General features: G+C 44.4%; 1 protein-coding gene across 2 annotated transcripts in view; it reads left to right on the forward strand.

The window, feature by feature from the left end:
• LOC110508072 (syntaxin-1A) overlaps window positions 1-14,687 on the forward strand; it is a 198,949-nt gene that overhangs the window by 151,975 nt on the left and 32,287 nt on the right. The window lies entirely within an intron of this gene.

Below are 14,687 nucleotides of genomic sequence, written 5' to 3' on the forward strand. Positions count from 1 at the left end.
AGCAGATTCTACCTGGCCCCTCCCCAATATACAGCAGATTCTACCTGGCCTCTCCCCAATATAATGCAGATTCTACCTGGCCTCTCCCTAATACAATGCAGATTCTACCTGGGCCCTCCCCAATACAATGCAGATTCTACCTGGCCCCTCCCTAATACAATGCAGATTCTACCTGACCTCTCCCCAATATAATGCAGATTCTACCTGGCCCCTCCCTAATACAATGCAGATTCTACCTGGCCCCTCCCCAATATACATCAGATTCTACCTGGCCCCACCCCAATATACAGCAGATTCTACCTGGCCCCTCCCCAACATACAGCAGATTCTACCTGGCCCCACCCCAATATACAGCAGATTTTACCTGCCCTACCCCATTATACAGCATATTCTACCTGGCCCCTCCCCAATATAATGCAGATTCTACCTGGCCCCTTCCCAATATAATGCAGATTCTACCTGGCCCCTTCCCAATATAATGCAGATTCTACCTGGCCCCTCCCCAATATACAGCAGATTCTACCTGGCCCCTCCCAAAATATAATGCAGATTCTACCTGGCCCCTCCCCAATATACAGCAGATTCTACCTGGCCCCTCCCCAATATACAGCAGATTCTACCTGGCCCCACCCCAATATACAGCAGATTCTACCTGGCCCCTCCCCAATATACATCAGATTCTACCTGGCCCCACCCCAATATACAGCAGATTCTACCTGGCCCCTCCCCAACATACAGCAGATTCTACCTGGCCCCACCCCAATATACAGCAGATTTTACCTGCCCCACCCCAATATACAGCAGATTCTACCTGGCCCCACCCCAATATACAGCAGATTCTACCTGGCCCCTCCCCAATATACATCAGATTCTACTTGGCCCCACCCCAATATACAGCAGATTCTACCTGGCCCCTCCCCAATATACAGCAGATTCTACCTGGCCCCACCCCAATATACAGCAGATTCTACCTGGCCCCTCCCCAATATAATGCAGATTCTACCTGGCCCCTTCCCAATATAATGCAGATTCTACCTGCCCCACCCCAATATACAGCATATTCTACCTGGCCCCTCCCCAATATAATGCAGATTCTACCTGGCCCCTCCCCAATTCAATGCAGAATCTACCTGGCCCCTCCCCAATATAATGCAGATTCTACCTGGCCCCACCCCAATATACAGCAGATTCTACCTGGCCCCACCCTAATACAATGCAGATTCTACCTGGCCCCTCCCTAATATACTGCAGATTCTACCTGGCCCCTCCCCAATATACAGCAGATTTTACCTGCCCCTCCCCAACATACCGCCGATTCTACCTGGCCACTCCCCAATATACAGCAGATTCTACCTGGCCCCTCCCCAATATAATGCAGATTCTACCTGGCCCCTCCCTAATACAATGCAGATTCTACCTGGCCCCTCCCTAATACAATGCAGATTCTACCTGACCCCTCCCCAATATACAGCAGATTCTACTTGGCCCTACCCCAATATACAGCAGATTCTACCTGGCCCCTCCCTAATACAATACAGATTCTACCTGGCCCCTCCCCAATATAACGCAGATTCTACCTGGCCCCTCCCCAATATACAGCAGATTCTACCTGGCCCCTCCCCAATATACAGCAGATTCTACCTGGCCCATGCCCAATATACAACAGATTCTACCTGGCCCCTCCCCAATATAATGCAGATTCTACCTGGCCCCTCCCCAATATACAGCAGATTCTACCTGGCCCCTCCCCAATATACAGCAGATTCTACCTGGCCCCTGCCCAATATACAGCAGATTCTACCTGGCCCCTCCCCAATATACAACAGATTCTACCTGGCCCCTCCCCAATATACAGCAGATTCTACCTGGCCCCTCCCCAATATACAGCAGATTCTACCTGGCCCCTCCCCAATATACAGCAGATTCTACCTGGTCCCTGCCCAATATACAGCAGATTCTACCTGGCCCCTCCCCAACATACAGCAGATTCTACCTGGCCCCACCCCAATATACAGCAGATTTTACCTGCCCCACCCCAATATACAGCAGATTCTACCTGGCCCCACCCCAATATACAGCAGATTCTACCTGGCCCCTCCCCAATATACATCAGATTCTACTTGGCCCCACCCCAATATACAGCAGATTCTACCTGGCCCCTCCCCAATATACAGCAGATTCTACCTGGCCCCACCCCAATATACAGCAGATTCTACCTGGCCCCTCCCCAATATAATGCAGATTCTACCTGGCCCCTTCCCAATATAATGCAGATTCTACCTGCCCCACCCCAATATACAGCATATTCTACCTGGCCCCTCCCCAATATAATGCAGATTCTACCTGGCCCCTCCCCAATTCAATGCAGAATCTACCTGGCCCCTCCCCAATATAATGCAGATTCTACCTGGCCCCACCCCAATATACAGCAGATTCTACCTGGCCCCACCCTAATACAATGCAGATTCTACCTGGCCCCTCCCTAATATACTGCAGATTCTACCTGGCCCCTCCCCAATATACAGCAGATTTTACCTGCCCCTCCCCAACATACCGCCGATTCTACCTGGCCACTCCCCAATATACAGCAGATTCTACCTGGCCCCTCCCCAATATAATGCAGATTCTACCTGGCCCCTCCCTAATACAATGCAGATTCTACCTGGCCCCTCCCTAATATACTGCAGATTCTACCTGGCCCCTCCCCAATATACAGCAGATTTGACCTGCCCCTCCCCAACATACCGCCGATTCTACCTGGCCACTCCCCAATATACAGCAGATTCTACCTGGCCCCTCCCCAATATAATGCAGATTCTACCTGGCCCCTCCCTAATACAATGCAGATTCTACCTGGCCCCTCCCTAATATACTGCAGATTCTACCTGGCCCCTCCCCAATATACAGCAGATTTGACCTGCCCCTCCCCAACATACCGCCGATTCTACCTGGCCACTCCCCAATATACAGCAGATTCTACCTGGCCCCTCCCCAATATAATGCAGATTCTACCTGGCCCCTCCCTAATACAATGCAGATTCTACCTGGCCCCTCCCCAATATACAGCAGATTCTACCTGGCCCCACCCCAATATACAGCAGATTCTACCTGGCCCCTCCCCAATATAATGCAGATTCTACCTGGCCCCTTCCCAATATAATGCAGATTCTACCTGCCCCACCCCAATATACAGCATATTCTACCTGGCCCCTCCCTAATACAATGCAGATTCTACCTGGCCCCTCCCCAATATAACGCAGATTCTACCTGGCCCCTCCCTAATACAATGCAGATTCTACCTGGCCCCTCCCCAATATAACGCAGATTCTACCTGGCCCCTCCCCAATATACAGCAGATTCTACCTGGCCCCTCCCCAATATACAGCAGATTCTACCTGGCCCATGCCCAACATACAACAGATTCTACCTGGCCCCTCCCCAATATAATGCAGATTCTACCTGGCCCCTCCCCAATATACTGCAGATTCTACCTGGCCCCTCCCCAATATACAGCAGATTCTACCTGGCCCCTGCCCAATATACAGCAGATTCTACCTGGCCCCTCCCCAATATACAACAGATTCTACCTGGCCCCTCCCCAATATACAGCAGATTCTACCTGGCCCCTCCCCAATATACAGCAGATTCTACCTGGCCCCTCCCCAATATACAGCAGATTCTACCTGGTCCCTGCCCAATATACAGCAGATTCTACCTGGCCCCTCCCCAATATACAGCAGATTCTACCTGGCCCCTCCCCAATATTCAGACATTCAGTTCAGTCTATGGGTATTTGGATATAGATGGATGTTAAATAATGCTACTCTCCACTTGGGATTCATTTCAGTGTGAAGATGAGAGAGCTGGAGAGAGAGACAGAGTGAGAGACCACACGACAGACCACGTATTCACCCTGCACACCCTAATTGACAATCAAACAGAGGCAGAGCTTTCGACTCAATTTGGCACGAGGGCCTGCTATACAAATTGATGTAAAGTGGTGTTTGGGGGGAAAAACAGAGAGCGAGAGAATGAATGAATGAACGCATGAGAAATAGAGAGAACTTGGCAGGTAACAGACAACCCGATTTACACAGGTGGATTATTCTCTCTGGTGGGCACGGACGATTACTGTCACTCGCTCCAGAGATGGTGACACACACATTTACATAGTGTATGAGCAGCCAGGTTGAGTTTGTGTGATGGGTATTGATCGCACCACCGAGATGTGTGATACGAGCGCAATTATCCGTCTCCGCTCTACTATCATTTAGCTGTGTGTGTGTGTGTGTGTGTGTGTGTGTGTGTGTGTCTGTGTGTGTGTGTGTGTGTGAATGTGTGTAAACGTCTGACAGTAAACCCTATTATCATTTCACCCTGAAGAAGGCACAGGGATACCCCCAAACGTTGGTAAATACCCAATAAATGACTGGGAGTGTGTGTGACTTATAGTTTATTCGCCGTTAGTCAGCACCTCCACACAAAATACATTTTTCTGGGTGTGCACCACATCTCCCTCCTCTCCCTCTTCCCCCCCCCCCCCCCCCCCCCCCCATCCCCCCTGTCTCAGTATCCCTCTCCCCCTCTCTTCGATTCTCTCTCAATCTACAGTCAGACTATGTATTCTGATGGAGGGTGTTAGGGGGTTGTGTATATTCAATATTTTCTGCCTCTCCACAAAGGTGCTAGGAGGCTAATTAGCATTTAACATGTCCCCCTGCCTCTATAATATAACATCTGCCTCTGCCTCTATAATATAGCATCTCCCCTGCCTCTATAATATAGCATCTCCCCTGCCTCTATAATCTAACAGCTCCCCTGCCTCTATAATATAACATCTGCCTCTATAATATAACATCTGCCTCTATAATATAACAGCTCCCCTGCCTCTATAATATAACATCTGCCTCTATAATATAATTTCTGCCTCTATAATATAACAGCTCCCCTGCCTCTATAATATAACATCTGCCTCTATAATATAACATCTCCCCTGCCTCTATAATATAACACCTGCCTCTGCCTCTATAATATAACATCTGCCTCTATAACATAGCATCTCCCCTGCCTCTATAATATAACAGCTCCCATGCCTCTATAATATAGCATCTCCCCTGCCTCTATAATATAGCATCTCCCCTGCCTCTATAATATAGCATCTCCCCTAACACTATAATATAACAGCTCCCCTGCCTCTATAATATAACAGCTCCCATGCCTCTATAATATAGCATCTCCCCTGCCTCTATAATATAGCATCTGCCCTGCCTCTATAATCTAACAGCTCCCCTGCCTCTATAATATAACATCTGCCTCTATAATATAACATCTGCCTCTATAACATAGCATCTCCCCTGCCTCTATAATATAACAGCTCCCATGCCTCTATAATATAGCATCTCCCCTGCCTCTATAATATAGCATCTCCCCTGCCTCTATAATATAGCATCTCCCCTGCCTCTATAATATAGCATCTCCACTGCCTCTATAACATAGCATCTCCCCTGCCTCTATAATATAACATCTGCCTCTATAATATAACATCTCCCCTGCCTCTATAATATAACATCTACCCTGCCTCTATAATATAGCATCTCCCTGTATAATAATATAGTAGTCATCCTGTAGTGTGGACCCTAGGAGGACCGTAGTCACCCTGTAGTGTAGATCCTAGGAGGACAGTATATAGTGTGGACCCTAGGAGGACCCTATAGTGTGGACCCTGTAGTGTGGACCCTAGGAGGACCGTAGTCACCCTGTAGTGTAGATCCTAGGAGGACCGTAGTCACCCTGTAGTCAGCAAATAGTCACCCAGCGACTGGTCTTGTTTATCTAATGACACATATACAGGGTCATACTGACATTACAGTAGTATGTAATATGGTGGTGTTGGATGGAGGGATGACATTACAGTAGTATGGTGGTGTTGGATGGAGGGATGACATTACAGTAGTATGGTGGTGTTGGATGCAGAGATGACATTACAGTAGTATGGTGGTGTTGGATGGAGAGATGACATTACAGTAGTATGGTGGTGTTGGATGCAGAGATGACATTACAGTAGTATGGTGGTGTTGGATGCAGAGATGACATTACAGTAGTATGGTGGTGTTGGATGCAGAGATGACATTACAGTAGTATGGTGGTGTTGGATGCAGAGATGACATTACAGTAGTATGGTGGTGTTGGATGCAGAGATGACATTACAGTAGTATGGTGGTGTTGGATGGAGAGATGACATTACAGTAGTATGGTGGTGTTGGATGCAGAGATGACATTACAGTAGTATGGTGGTGTTGGATGCAGAGATGACATTACAGTAGTATGGTGGTGTTGGATGCAGAGATGACATTACAGTAATATGGTGGTGTTGGATGGAGAGATGACATTAGAGTAATATGGTGGTGTTGGATGCAGAGATGACATTACAGTAGTATGTAATGTGGTGGTGTTGGATGGAGAGATGACATTACAGTAATATGGTGGTGTTGGATGCAGAGATGACATTACAGTAGTATGGTGGTGTTGGATGCAGAGATGACATTACAGTAGTATGGTGGTGTTGGATGGAGAGATGACATTACAGTAGTATGGTGGTGTTGGATGCAGAGATGACATTACAGCAGTATGGTGGTGTTGGATGGAGAGATGACATTACAGTAGTATGGTGGTGTTGGATGCAGAGATGACATTACAGTAGTATGGTGGTGTTGGATGCAGAGATGACATTACAGTAGTATGGTGGTGTTGGATGCAGAGATGACATTACAGTAGTATGGTGGTGTTGGATGCAGAGATGACATTACAGTAGTATGGTGGTGTTGGATGCAGAGATGACATTACAGTAGTATGGTGGTGTTGGATGGAGAGATGACATTACAGTAGTATGGTGGTGTTGGATGCAGAGATGACATTACAGTAGTATGGTGGTGTTGGATGCAGAGATGACATTACAGTAGTATGGTGGTGTTGGATGCAGAGATGACATTACAGTAATATGGTGGTGTTGGATGGAGAGATGACATTACAGTAATATGGTGGTGTTGGATGCAGAGATGACATTACAGTAGTATGTAATGTGGTGGTGTTGGATGGAGAGATGACATTACAGTAATATGGTGGTGTTGGATGCAGAGATGACATTACAGTAGTATGGTGGTGTTGGATGCAGAGATGACATTACAGTAGTATGGTGGTGTTGGATGGAGAGATGACATTACAGTAGTATGGTGGTGTTGGATGCAGAGATGACATTACAGCAGTATGGTGGTGTTGGATGGAGAGATGACATTACAGTAGTATGGTGGTGTTGGATGCAGAGATGACATTACAGTAGTATGGTGGTGTTGGATGCAGAGATGACATTACAGTAGTATGGTGGTGTTGGATGCAGAGATGACATTACAGTAATATGGTGGTGTTGGATGCAGAGATGACATTACAGTAGTATGGTGGTGTTGGATGCAGAGATGACATTACAGTAGTATGGTGGTGTTGGATGCAGAGATGACATTACAGTAATATGGTGGTGTTGGATGGAGAGATGACATTACAGTAATATGGTGGTGTTGGATGCAGAGATGACATTACAGTAGTATGTAATGTGGTGGTGTTGGATGGAGAGATGACATTACAGTAATATGGTGGTGTTGGATGCAGAGATGACATTACAGTAGTATGTAATGTGGTGGTGTTGGATACAGAGATGACATTACAGTAGTATGGTGGTGTTGGATGCAGAGATGACATTACAGTAGTATGGTGGTGTTGGATGCAGAGATGACATTACAGTAATATGGTGGTGTTGGATGCAGAGATGACATTACAGTAGTATGTAATGTGGTGGTGTTGGATGCAGAGATGACATTACAGTAGTATGGTGGTGTTGGATGGAGAGATGACATTACAGTAATATGGTGGTGTTGGATGGAGAGATGACATTACAGTAGTATGGTGGTGTTGGATGGAGAGATGACATTACAGTAATATGGTGGTGTTGGATGGAGAGATGACATTACAGTAATATGGTGGTGTTGGATACAGAGATGACATTACAGTAATATGGTGGTGTTGGATGGAGGGATGACATTACAGTAGTATGGTGGTGTTGGATACAGAGATGACATTACAGTAATATGGTGGTGTTGGATGGAGGGATGACATTACAGTAGTATGGTGGTGTTGGATGCAGAGATGACATTACAGTAATATGGTGGTGTTGGATACAGAGATGACATTACAGTAATATGGTGGTGTTGGATGGAGAGATGACATTACAGTAATATGGTGGTGTTGGATGGAGAGATGACATTACAGTAGTATGGTGGTGTTGGATGCAGAGATGACATTACAGTAATATGGTGGTGTTGGATGGAGAGATGACATTACAGTAATATGGTGGTGTTGGATGCAGAGACAACATTACAGTAATATGGTGGTGTTGGATGGAGAGATGACATTACAGTAGTATGGTGGTGTTGGATGGAGAGATGACATTACAGTAATATGGTGGTGTTGGATGGAGAGATGACATTACAGTAATATGGTGGTGTTGGATACAGAGATGACATTACAGTAATATGGTGGTGTTGGATGGAGGGATGACATTACAGTAGTATGGTGGTGTTGGATGCAGAGATGACATTACAGTAATATGGTGGTGTTGGATGGAGAGATGACATTACAGTAGTATGGTGGTGTTGGATGCAGAGATGACATTACAGTAATATGGTGGTGTTGGATGCAGAGATGACATTACAGTAATATGGTGGTGTTGGATGCAGAGATGACATTACAGTAATATGGTGGTGTTGGATGCAGAGATGACATTACAGTAGTATGGTGGTGTTGGATGGAGAGATGACATTACAGTAGTATGGTGGTGTTGGATGGAGAGATGACATTACAGTAGTATGGTGGTGTTGGATGCAGAGATGACATTACAGTAATATGGTGGTGTTGGATGCAGAGATGACATTACAGTAATATGGTGGTGTTGGATGCAGAGATGACATTACAGTAGTATGGTGGTGTTGGATGCAGAGATGACATTACAGTAATATGGTGGTGTTGGATGCAGAGATGACATTACAGTAATATGGTGGTGTTGGATGGAGAGATGACATTACAGTAATATGGTGGTGTTGGATGCAGAGACAACATTACAGTAATATGGTGGTGTTGGATGGAGAGATGACATTACAGTAGTATGGTGGTGTTGGATGGAGAGATGACATTACAGTAGTATGGTGGTGTTGGATGCAGAGATGACATTACAGTAGTATGGTGGTGTTGGATGGAGAGATGACATTACAGTAGTATGGTGGTGTTGGATGCAGAGATGACATTACAGTAGTATGGTGGTGTTGGATGCAGAGATGACATTACAGTAATATGGTGGTGTTGGATGGAGAGATGACATTACAGTAATATGGTGGTGTTGGATGCAGAGACAACATTACAGTAATATGGTGGTGTTGGATGCAGAGATGACATTACAGTAGTATGTAATATGGTGGTGTTGGATGCAGAGATGACATTACAGTAATATGGTGGTGTTGGATACAGAGATGACATTACAGTAGTATGGTGGTGTTGGATGCAGAGATGACATTACAGTAATATGGTGGTGTTGGATGGAGAGATGACATTACAGTAGTATGTAATATGGTGGTGTTGGATGCAGAGATGACATTACAGTAATATGGTGGTGTTGGATACAGAGATGCCATTACAGTAGTATGGTGGTGTTGGATGCAGAGATGACATTACAGTAGTATGGTGGTGTTGGATGCAGAGATGACATTACAGTAGTATGGTGGTGTTGGATGGAGAGATGACATTACAGTAGTATGGTGGTGTTGGATGCAGAGATGACATTACAGTAGTATGTAATGTGGTGGTGTTGGATGGAGGGATGACATTACAGTAGTATGGTGGTGTTGGATGCAGAGATGACATTACAGTAGTATGGTGGTGTTGGATGCAGAGATGACATTACAGTAGTATGGTGGTGTTGGATGGAGAGATGACATTACAGTAGTATGGTGGTGTTGGATGCAGAGATGACATTACAGTAGTATGGTGGTGTTGGATGCAGAGATGACATTACAGTAGTATGGTGGTGTTGGATGCAGAGATGACATTACAGTAATATGGTGGTGTTGGATGCAGAGATGACATTACAGTAGTATGGTGGTGTTGGATGCAGAGATGACTTTACAGTAGTATGGTGGTGTTGGATGCAGAGATGACATTACAGTAATATGGTGGTGTTGGATGGAGAGATGACATTACAGTAATATGGTGGTGTTGGATGCAGAGATGACATTACAGTAGTATGTAATGTGGTGGTGTTGGATGGAGAGATGACATTACAGTAATATGGTGGTGTTGGATGCAGAGATGACATTACAGTAGTATGTAATGTGGTGGTGTTGGATACAGAGATGACATTACAGTAGTATGGTGGTGTTGGATGCAGAGATGACATTACAGTAGTATGGTGGTGTTGGATGCAGAGATGACATTACAGTAATATGGTGGTGTTGGATGCAGAGATGACATTACAGTAGTATGTAATGTGGTGGTGTTGGATGCAGAGATGACATTACAGTAGTATGGTGGTGTTGGATGGAGAGATGACATTACAGTAATATGGTGGTGTTGGATGGAGAGATGACATTACAGTATTATGGTGGTGTTGGATGGAGAGATGACATTACAGTAATATGGTGGTGTTGGATGGAGAGATGACATTACAGTAATATGGTGGTGTTGGATACAGAGATGACATTACAGTAATATGGTGGTGTTGGATGGAGGGATGACATTACAGTAGTATGGTGGTGTTGGATACAGAGATGACATTACAGTAATATGGGGGTGTTGGATGGAGGGATGACATTACAGTAGTATGGTGGTGTTGGATGCAGAGATGACATTACAGTAATATGGTGGTGTTGGATACAGAGATGACATTACAGTAATATGGTGGTGTTGGATGGAGAGATGACATTACAGTAATATGGTGGTGTTGGATGGAGAGATGACATTACAGTAGTATGGTGGTGTTGGATGCAGAGATGACATTACAGTAATATGGTGGTGTTGGATGGAGAGATGACATTACAGTAATATGGTGGTGTTGGATGCAGAGACAACATTACAGTAATATGGTGGTGTTGGATGGAGAGATGACATTACAGTAGTATGGTGGTGTTGGATGGAGAGATGACATTACAGTAATATGGTGGTGTTGGATGGAGAGATGACATTACAGTAATATGGTGGTGTTGGATACAGAGATGACAGTACAGTAATATGGTGGTGTTGGATGGAGGGATGACATTACAGTAGTATGGTGGTGTTGGATGCAGAGATGACATTACAGTAATATGGTGGTGTTGGATGCAGAGATGACATTACAGTAGTATGGTGGTGTTGGATGGAGAGATGACATTACAGTAGTATGGTGGTGTTGGATGGAGAGATGACATTACAGTAGTATGGTGGTGTTGGATGCAGAGATGACATTACAGTAATATGGTGGTGTTGGATGCAGAGATGACATTACAGTAATATGGTGGTGTTGGATGCAGAGATGACATTACAGTAGTATGGTGGTGTTGGATGCAGAGATGACATTACAGTAATATGGTGGTGTTGGATGCAGAGATGACATTACAGTAATATGGTGGTGTTGGATGGAGAGATGACATTACAGTAATATGGTGGTGTTGGATGCAGAGACAACATTACAGTAATATGGTGGTGTTGGATGGAGAGATGACATTACAGTAGTATGGTGGTGTTGGATGGAGAGATGACATTACAGTAGTATGGTGGTGTTGGATGCAGAGATGACATTACAGTAGTATGGTGGTGTTGGATGGAGAGATGACATTACAGTAGTATGGTGGTGTTGGATGCAGAGATGACATTACAGTAGTATGGTGGTGTTGGATGCAGAGATGACATTACAGTAATATGGTGGTGTTGGATGGAGAGATGACATTACAGTAATATGGTGGTGTTGGATGCAGAGACAACATTACAGTAATATGGTGGTGTTGGATGCAGAGATGACATTACAGTAGTATGTAATATGGTGGTGTTGGATGCAGAGATGACATTACAGTAATATGGTGGTGTTGGATACAGAGAGGACATTACAGTAGTATGGTGGTGTTGGATGCAGAGATGACATTACAGTAATATGGTGGTGTTGGATGGAGAGATGACATTACAGTAGTATGTAATATGGTGGTGTTGGATGCAGAGATGACATTACAGTAATATGGTGGTGTTGGATGGAGAGATGACATTACAGTAGTATGTAATATGGTGGTGTTGGATGCAGAGATGACATTACAGTAATATGGTGGTGTTGGATGCAGAGATGACATTACAGTAGTATGGTGGTGTTGGATGGAGAGATGACATTACAGTAATATGGTGGTGTTGGATGGAGAGATGACATTACAGTAGTATGGTGGTGTTGGATGGAGAGATGACATTACAGTAGTATGGTGGTGTTGGATGGAGAGATGACATTACAGTAGTATGGTGGTGTTGGATGGAGAGATGACATTACAGTAATATGGTGGTGTTGGATGGAGAGATGACATTACAGTAGTATGGTGGTGTTGGATGCAGAGATGACATTACAGTAATATGGTGGTGTTGGATGGAGAGATGACATTACAGTAGTATGGTGGTGTTGGATACAGAGATGACATTACAGTAGTATGGTGGTGTTGGATGGAGAGATGACATTACAGTAATATGGTGGTGTTGGATACAGAGATGACATTACAGTAGTATGGTGGTGTTGGATGCAGAGATGACATTACAGTAGTATGGTGGTGTTGGATGGAGGGATGACATTACAGTAGTATGGTGGTGTTGGATGGAGGGATGACATTACAGTAGTATGTAATATGGTGGTGTTGGATGCAGAGATGACATTACAGTAGTATGGTGGTGTTGGATGGAGGGATGACATTACAGTAGTATGGTGGTGTTGGATGCAGAGATGACATTACAGTAGTATGGTGGTGTTGGTTGGAGAGATGACATTACAGTAATATGGTGGTGTTGGATGGAGGGATGACATTACAGTAGTATGGTGGTGTTGGATACAGAGATGACATTACAGTAATATGGTGGTGTTGGATGGAGGGATGACATTACAGTAGTATGGTGGTGTTGGATGCAGAGATGACATTACAGTAGTATGGTGGTGTTGGATGGAGGGATGACATTACAGTAGTATGTAATATGGTGGTGTTGGATGCAGAGATGACATTACAGTAATATGGTGGTGTTGGATGCAGAGATGACATTACAGTAATATGGTGGTGTTGGATGCAGAGATGACATTACAGTAATATGGTGGTGTTGGATGCAGAGATGACATTACAGTAATATGTAATATGTATGTATGTATGTATGTATGTATGTATGTATGTATGTATGTATGTATGTATGTATGTATGTAATGTAAGAGCATTGGACTAGTAACCGGAAGGTTGTGAGTTCAAACCCCCGAGCTGACAAGGTACAAATCTGTCGTTCTGCCCCTGAACAGGCAGTTAACCCACTGTTCCCAGGCCGTCATTGAAAATAAGAATTTGTTCTTAACTGACTTGCCTGGTTAAATAAAGGTAAAATAAAAATAAAAAAATAAAATAAAAAATATGGTGGTGTTGGATACAGAGATGACATTACAGTAATATGGTGGTGTTGGATACAGAGATGACATTACAGTAATATGGTGGTGTTGGATGGAGAGATGACATTACAGTAATATGGTGGTGTTGGATGCAGAGATGACATTACAGTAATATGGTGGTGTTGGATGCAGAGATGACATTACAGTAATATGGTGGTGTTGGATGCAGAGATGACATTACAGTAATATGGTGGTGTTGGATGGAGAGATGACATTACAGTAGTATGTAATATGGTGGTGTTGGATGGAGAGATGACATTACAGTAGTATGGTGGTGTTGGATGGAGGGATGACATTACAGTAATATGGTGGTGTTGGATGCAGAGATGACATTACAGTAATATGGTGGTGTTGGATGGAGGGATGACATTACAGTAGTATGGTGGTGTTGGATACAGAGATGACATTACAGTAATATGGTGGTGTTGGGTGCAGAGATGACATTACAGTAATATGGTGGTGTTGGATACAGAGATGACATTACAGTAGTATGGTGGTGTTGGATGGAGAGATGACATTACAGTAATATGGTGGTGTTGGATGCAGAGATGACATTACAGTAATATGGTGGTGTTGGATGCAGAGATGACATTACAGTAATATGGTGGTGTTGGATGCAGAGATGACATTACAGTAATATGTAATATGGTGGTGTTGGATGCAGAGATGACATTACAGTAATATGGTGGTGTTGGATACAGAGATGCCATTACAGTAGTATGGTGGTGTTGGATGCAGAGATGACATTACAGTAGTATGGTGGTGTTGGATGCAGAGATGACATTACAGTAGTATGGTGGTGTTGTATCCAGAGATGACATTACAGTAGTATGGTGGTGTTGGATGCAGAGATGACATTTCAGCATTTGGGTCCTGCAGTCTGTGATGTACAGTTTCTAGCAGAACTTATGGTGTTTCGAACTGAACACAAATGAAGGGCGGGCTGGCACGG

The sequence above is a fragment of the Oncorhynchus mykiss genome, chromosome 27 (assembly GCF_057628025.1).
Source record: "Oncorhynchus mykiss isolate SJ-2025 chromosome 27, ASM5762802v1, whole genome shotgun sequence".
Taxonomy (NCBI): domain Eukaryota; kingdom Metazoa; phylum Chordata; class Actinopteri; order Salmoniformes; family Salmonidae; genus Oncorhynchus; species Oncorhynchus mykiss.